This window comes from Cebus imitator, unplaced genomic scaffold (genome assembly GCF_001604975.1).
Source record: "Cebus imitator isolate Cc_AM_T3 unplaced genomic scaffold, Cebus_imitator-1.0 Scaffold323, whole genome shotgun sequence".
NCBI classification, from domain to species: domain Eukaryota; kingdom Metazoa; phylum Chordata; class Mammalia; order Primates; family Cebidae; genus Cebus; species Cebus imitator.
Window position 1 is genome coordinate 2,575,160 of NW_016107638.1, and position 8,273 is coordinate 2,583,432.

Here is an 8,273-nt window from a genome sequence, read left to right on the forward strand (position 1 = left end):
AACAGATTTGGTCTGGACCCTGAATCTTGGGACAGAACTCCTACAAGCCCTGTAGATAGGGCACTGGGAGAAGCCCACGGTTATGAAATACAAATTTGCTCTTTGACCCCTGGACCCCAGCTCCTGACCTAGAGCTGCTAAGGCCTTTGTCACTTCCTGAGTGATGGGAGCATCTTTCTAACAAGGCTATCTGTGGAGGCGCCTGCACAGCCTCTGGAGGGGAGCTGCATGCTCGGGGAGCCAGCCTGTGGTTGGTGGTGGGAGAGAGTAGAAGGTAGAGTCGATCACCAGTGATATAATCAGTCCTGACTACATAATGAAGCCTCCATAAAACCCCAGAGGCCTGGGTTCTGAGAGCTTCCTGGTTGCTGAACTCATGAGGGTTCCCCGAGGGTGGCACCCCCAGGGGCATGGGAGCTTCCCAGTCCCCTTCCCACACCCCTCACCCTGCACACCTCCACCTGCTCCTCTGTGCCCTTTTCACGGCCTTGATGATAAATGAGCACACGTGAGTAAAGCATTTACCGAGCTCAGCGCCTCTCTGGCAAATCCGCTGAACCTGCGGAGGGAGTCGTGGGAGTCCCTGCTTTGTAGTTGGTCAGAAGCATAGGTGACCAGGGCGCCAGCCCTGTGGGCCTGAGCCCTCAGCCTTGGGATCCTGATGCTGCCTCCAGGCGGGTCGTGGCAGGGCGTGTTCCAGGACATGATAGGATGCTCCGTGTCCCCAGAGCGCCGCGTGACTTGGGGAAGGAAAGCCTCTTTCCCATCCAGTGTCAGAAGTGTTCTGTGAGAGTAAAGGCTGTTTTTTCTTCAGACAACTTACATTTTCATGTGAATTTCAATAGTAGTTGATCAGGTTCACCCTACAGCATGAAGCAATAATTGAATGAATAAGCACAAAACGTGTGTACTTTGATGTGTGTGTGTGTAACTGGCTTTTATTGGCCTCATGAAGCAAATGTCTTCTCATTCCTCTCCATGTGAAGACGCACACACCGACCTTCTATTCAGGGAAATTGGACGGGACAGAGCTTTTCATTTCTCCCGGTGTCATGGACAGATGTGGAGAAAAAGTTCTTAAGACTGACAGGGACCCATCAGCCCTGTGGTCAGTGAACCCAGCGTGAGGCTGCAACCTCATGTCCTGCCGGAATATGCTGCCAGGCTGGGCGAGTACAGGGTCCCTGGGGCCGGCCTCGTGCCCCCCGCACCCGGGGCTGAGCTGCTGCTTCTGGGAGGATTGGGGAGCTCACAGCTCCCCATCACACCACACTTCCCAACAGCTCAGCGTCTGAGTCACACTGGGCCTGTCCAAACCCTCCTCACTTCTGAACTCTCAGTAATAAAAAATGGATGATCCTCAGTATTACCAGTTATTCCACTGGGTGCAGAATTCCATCACCTGAGAAAAATAGCACATTAAGCAAGAGCAGAGTGCTGCAATAATGTGAAATTGCTGTGTGCCACAAGGTGATATGCTTATTAAAATGGGCCAGATATGTTATGGGGACTCTCAGAATGAAGTCACTTGAGTAAATATTTTTTAAATGTGCATTCCAACATGTTCTTTTGGAAATAGGGCCTTTTAAAGGAGATAATGCCTACAAAGTGATTTGTTGGACTAGAATCTATTAAGCAAATAAATAGTACAGAATATAAAAGGTGAAAGAAGCAGCCGAATGTTGGAAGGCTGGGTGGTACATGAAAAGTCAGCATTTGCTGGTTTCCAAGTGAGCTGAGCACACCCAGGTTTTCATAGAGCCGCTTGGGGTGGAAGCCAGCCCAATGCTAGAGACCTTATTTCTTCTCTGTTTTCCCTAATCCCAAACCAATGTGTCATGAGAGACATGTCATGAGAGACGCGTATCTCGAGATGAAGAGCAGACATCAAGACGTTCAGGGCCGAGGCCTGGTCACAGCCTCCCAGCTGTGAGAACGGCACAGAAACCTGCGTTCTGGCCTCTGTGCTGGGCTGTGTCTCTGCTGGCATCGGGATCCAGCCACAGAATGCATGGGGAGTTGAGGCTGGCACAGGGTATGGCATTTCCCAGAAACACAGGATGAGCCCCTTGAGCCCTAGGGCTTTCATGGTGGGCTTGAAGTTGGGGGGTTGATTGTGTAACTCTCCTTAACATCCCTAACGTTTCCCTCTTGCTTAATCAGAGCTGCTGTCAGGGTGGATGGCTGGAGGTCAGGAGTTTGAGACCAGCCTGGCCAACATGGTGAAACCCCGTCTCAACTAAAATTACAAAGTTAGCTGGGTGTGTGTGGTACATGCCTGTAGTCCTAGCTACTCAGGAGCCTGAGGCAGGAAAATCACTTGAACCCAGGAGGTGGAGGTTGCAGTGAGCCAAGATGGCACCACTGCGCTCCAGCCTGGGTGACAGAGGGACACTCGGTCTCAAGAATAATAATAATAGTAACTATTGGTATATTAATCTTTTCCTGGAACTCTCAAGTCAATCACAAATCCTTTCTTTGAAGCCTAAAGGGCTTCTCCAGACAGATGTCCAAAAGCAACTCTGCACGTCTGATTGCAGTGACTGGGGCGGGAAGGATGCATTTGGAGTCACCTGTGGGTAGACACCTGTCGCCTGAGTTTGGGTGAGCTCCGTGAGGGCCTGAACATTGATGGAGTTGGGACCTGATGTTCCCAGGCGAAGGAGGTGTCTTGGAAGCCAATTGAAGGAGCATTTCCAGAGGACAGGTGGCCCACACTCCCATGGGCAAGCTGAGCCCTGTGTGGGTCCTGACAGGTTGCAGAAAGCTGGAAGAGAGAGGAGATGCTCTCAGGGGACTCAGACAAGAGGGATGCAGGGCAAGGAGGTTCCACTTTTAAGAATGGAGATGAAACTAGGCTTCTTCCTGAAGGTCCAGCATTGGAGTAAAGTTACTGTTTTTTGTTTTGAGATGGGTCTCACTCTGGAGAGTGCAGTGGTGCGATCTTGGCTCAGTGCAACCTCCATCTCCCGGGTTCAGGCAATTCTCCCGCCTCAGCCTCCCTAGTAGCTGGGATTATAGGCACCTGCCACCATGCCCAGCTAATTTTTGTATTTTTAGTAGAGAGGGGATTTCACCATGTTGACCAGGCTGGTCTCCAACTCCTGACCTCAGGTGATCCCCCCATCTCAGCCTCCCAAAGTGCTGGGATTACAGGCGTGAGCCACCGTACCTGGCCTTTTTTTTTTTTGAGTCAGGGTCTTGCTCTGTTGCCCAGGCAGGAGCGCAGTGGTACAATCACGACTGACTGCAGCCTCAACCTCCTGAGATCAGGTGATCCTCCCACCTCAGCCTCCAGAGTAGCTGGGACTACAGACATGCATCACAGCCAATAACTTCTCCATTTGTAGAGTCAGGGTCTCACGATGTTGCCCAGGCTGGTCTCAAACTCCTGGCCTCAAGTGATACTCCTGCCTCAGCCTCCCAAAACCCTGGGATTACAGGCATGAGCCACCGCACCTGGCCAAGAATTCAGTAGAGATGGGGTTTCACCATGTTGGCCAGGCTGCTCTTGAACTCCTGACCTCAAGTGATCCACCCACCTGGGCCTCCCAAAGTGCTGGGGTTACAGGCGTGAGCCACTGCCCCCAGCCATGTGAGTTATTTTTGTGGGAAAGGGTTGGATTCCTGACCTAGCGTCCTCACTGTCTTGGGTGAAGGCTGATTTAGTGAGTCAAAAGTGAGGCCTCAAGTGTGCAGATGCCTTTATGGGCCCTCCACACAGCAGGCTTCTGAGCCTGGCAAGAGGATGGCGTTCATGGAGAAAGAAGCCTCCAGGTCCTCGCTGTTAGCAAAAGCCTAAGGGGGAAACGCAGGGGGCCATGAGCTTGGAGGAGAGAAAAAGGGAATGGAAAAAGCCTGCATCCACCCCGGCCCTGCCGGTCCAACCCAGCATGAATGTTGGAGGTCGTGGGGGCCAGCCCTCCTGTGACATTGCCGCCTCCCAGGATCCGTCCTGGTAGAGAAGGAGGTGGCTGCTGTCCTGGACTGACTGATGTAGCCCCAACCTTCATGTCCCTCCAGAACTGTTACCTCACTGGGACAAAGAGTCTTTGCAGATGGAATCACATTGAGATGGGGCCACACTGGATTAGGGTGTGGCTGAACTCCAATGTGACTGGTGTCCTTGGAAGAAGGGAATTTGGACCTCCTTGGGGGCTGTCATTGCCCGCTCCAGTAGTGCAGAAACCAGCCTTTGCTCCCTGGAAGCCAGATCCCAGGGTGCTGAAGCCACCTGCATGAAGCCCTGGTGTGCTGTCACAAGAGAAGTTCGTCATCAATCAGAAATGCCTTCCACACAAGGCTGGTGAGAACGCTGCAGCTGTTCCCTCCAGCACCGGCAGTGCTAATCGCTTACAAAATTAAAGTTTTTTTCCTACGGATCTACACATGAAATTTTATTCTTTATATTACTGCATAAATTTGCTTCACGGGTACAAATATGGACATGAACAACATTACCAGCTTTAGATAACTGAATTAAGAAGAAAGAAAAGCCTTCCCTCTTACCGCATGCTGTAAAGTCATCCAAACTGCCTGAACAGAGAAGACAAGCCCTGGCACGCCGCCCTCTTCCTTTTCATTTTTGGTCTAGGACTTTAATTTTTCTGCATCCTGAACACAAAAGTCCTGTGTTCCTGAGGTCAGGAAAACTGCAGCAGCCCATTTATACCCACTGGAGGTGAGATGTGCTCTGTGTGTGAAGGCGGATGAAGGACCCCTTCAGTGCCCATGCTGCTCTAACTGGAACCCCAACTCCGCCGGGCAGAAGCTGTTCTGGAGAGCTGATTTTCATGATCACACTGCAATTTAACATCCATCAGGGAAATGGGAAAAAGGCACTTGGGGCTGCCACTCGGTGATGGGCCAGAGGGTTTGAAGCGCCAGTCCTTTCTCTGGGGCATGGCCTTCTCTACAGAAGCCTCCAGCAGGCGGGAGGACGTCACGAGATGCACAAGGGCGTGAGTGTGCACATCATGGGCACAACTTTCCTCGTGAGCAGGCGGACCCTTGAGGGCTGGTGCCCAGGACCACTCCTGCCCAGCACCGACCACGAAGCCCCACCCCCCGGCCCTCCCACCTCCCCATGCCCAGGCCGGGAAATCATCACCCCTGCAAAGGCTCCTTGGAGGAATGATGAGGCCGGTGGGCCGGGGAGGGGGTGCCCATTTGCTGGTCTTTGATCTTGCTTAGGCTCATTGCAGTGTTTGACCACCGGTGAGGATGGGGACCAAAGCGAGAACACCTGCTCCAAGGTGGCAGCTGTGTCCCCTCTCCAAGCTGGAGCAGGCTCCCCGGGCCAGGAGGACTCACCTCTGGCATTTCTTGCCAGCAGCCTCCAGGATCCCCTGATGATGCTGTCGGTGTTCAATTTGGCAGATTTGTCACCCACCGGGATTCCCTCATTTATTTATTTTATTTTATTAATGTATTTATTTTTTGAGATGGAGTCTCACTTTGTCACCCAGGCTGGAGTGCAGTGGCGCAGTCTCAGTTCACTGAAACCTCTGCCTGAGTTCAAGCGATTCTTGTGGCTCAGCCTCCCGGGTAGCTGGGATTACAGATGGCTGCCACCTAATTTTTTTTTTTTTTTTTTTTTTTTTTTTTGGAGATGGAGTCTCAGCCTATTACCCAGGCTAGAGTGCAGTGGCATGATCTCAGCTCACTGCAACCTCTGCCTCCCGGATTCAAGCCGTTCTCCTGCCTCAGTCTCTCTAGTAGCTGGGATTACAGGCACGTGCCACCACACCCGGCTAATTTTTTGTATTTTGAGTAGAGACGGGGTTTCGCCATGTTGGCCAGGCTGGTCTTGAACTCCTGACCTCATGATCCACCCGCTTCAGCCTCCCAAAGTCCTGGGATTACAGGTGTGAGCCACCGTACGTAGCCGGGAGCCCCTTAAAATGAGCCACTGGCCAGTGCCAGGAGCAGTGCAGCTGAGGCGAGGGCCCGGCCCTAACCAAGCACCCTGCAGGGTCCTTCACTCAGGGAGGCCTCTAAAAGTGAGTTAGTGTCGGGAGCAGGCCCTAGGTCATGAGCTTGTTCTCCATTAAAAATAACTACTGAATTGACAAAAATTGTATATATTAATGTTTGTTGTGTAGAACACATTTGGAAATGTATACATTGTGGAGTGGTTACATCGAGCTAATTAACGTGCATTACTGCACATATTTTACTTGTGATTAAGAACACTCGAGATCTCTCATTAATTTCAAGAATACAATACCTTGCTATTAACTGTAGCCATTTTGTACAATAGATCTGTTGAATTTATTCCATTTTAATTAACTTTGGGTTAAGATTCAGACCAGCTTTGCTGTGTGCTGAATAATTACCACCCCACCCCCATCCCCTCCCCAGGTTTCCTGCCATGATTCTGGAACCCATGAGTGACGGAGGGCACCTTTCTCATGCAATTATGTTGATGCCGTGGAGATGAGCAGATTGTCCTGGACTAGGCAGGTGGGCCCCAAGGTCACAAGGCCCTCTATGAGTGAAAGATGGAGGCAGGTGGTCAGAATCAGAAGATGGGAGGATGGGGCCAGGTGGGAGCCACGTGCTTTTAAGAAGGAGGGAGGGTCCCCAAGCTTAGGGGTTTGGGCACCTCTGGAAGCTGGAAGAGGCTGGGAAATAGATTCTCCCCTGGAACCTGCAGAGGGAACAGAGCTCTGTCAGCACCTTGATTTTAACCAGCGTCTTCATTTGTTCGGGCTGCTGTGACAGAAATATTATTGGCTTCAACAACGGGAATATATTCTTCAGAGTCCTGGGGGCTGCGGCTTCCAAGGTCAAGGTACCAGCTGGTGAGGTGCCTCCTGAGTTGCCCACTGCCTGTTTCATGCTGTGTCCTCACGTGGGGCAGAGATTCTCTTGCTCCTATCCTTCTCATAAGGGCACTAACCCCATCAGGAGGGTGCCGCCCTCGAGGCTGGATGGCCTCTCAAACCCACCTCCTAATACCTTCACACTGGGGACTGGGCTGTCACGTAGGAATTTCAGCGGGGCACAGTGTCTGCAGTGCCCGGTGAGTCCCATTTCAGACTCTGATCTCCAGAACTGAAAAACAATACATCTGCGCTGTTTGAGGCCACCAGGTTTTGATACTTGGTTGAAGCAATTAATGGGAAATTAATGGAGGGTATTTGTTTGAATGTAGAAAAACAGGCCGCGCTCACGTGCTTCCTAATGTTTTTGAAGCCATGGAAGTAAGTGATCGTTTCATAGCCCTAAGGTAGTTCAGCATTCTCTCCTGGGTCTTCCAAATCTGGGGAAGCCAGGGGCTCTTTCCCTGCCCCAGCTCCTCCGTTGGCAGCGAGGTGAAGCTATCCTGTGCCCAGGGCTGAGATGGAGCACGAAGTTGACGGAGGTAGCCAGGATAAAAATAATTTAACTCCGTATTTTAAAAACTCAAAATTAATGCATAAAACTCCATGATGAGCAAAAGGGCGCCATAGTGAACAGAGGCAGGACTGTTCCTGCCCTCTCAGCCTCAGCCTCCCGCACCTCCCCCGCCCCGGCCAGCTGCCCACGGTCACCCCATTTCTCAGCCCTTGGACTTGTCTGTTTCCAGGACGTAACATCCCTGGCACTCCCTCACACCCAGCACAATCTCCGGCTACTCTGAATTGCAAATGGGTGACTTATCCAAAGCCGCCACAATGAGCCAGAATTTACAACTTCACTTCTATGTAAGTGGTTTGTCTTTGTTAGAGGAAAGGAATGGACGCAGTTCAGGGAGGTTCAGAGAAGCTTCAGAGTGGATTTATGCCCACCATTTAAAGTCTTCAACCCAAACCAAGCCCGGTACACCCACAGCACTTCTCGCTTTACTGCTCTTTAGGGCTCAGATATTTCAAAGACAGAAACCAAACCACACAGGTCAGCATTTTTCTAATGATCCGGACACCATGCTGAGTTCAAATCGACTCATTCACAGTGAATCATAATAACATTGGAACAACGTCAAAAGAGCCAGAGAGGCCGGACGCAGAGGCTCACGCCTGTAATCCCAGCACTGAGAGAGCGAGGCGGGGGGATCACTTGAGGTCAAGAGTTCAAGAGCAGCCTGGCCAACATGGCAAAACCCCGTCTCTACTACAAAAATACAAAAATTAGCCAGGCATCGTGGTGAGTCAAGCTACTCAGGAGATTCTCAAGCCTCCGCTGAGGCAAGAGAATCGCTTGAACCTGAAAGGTGCTTTCAGTGAGCAGAGATTGCACCACTGCACTCCAGCCTGGGCGACAGAGCAAGACTCCTCTGTCTCAAAAAA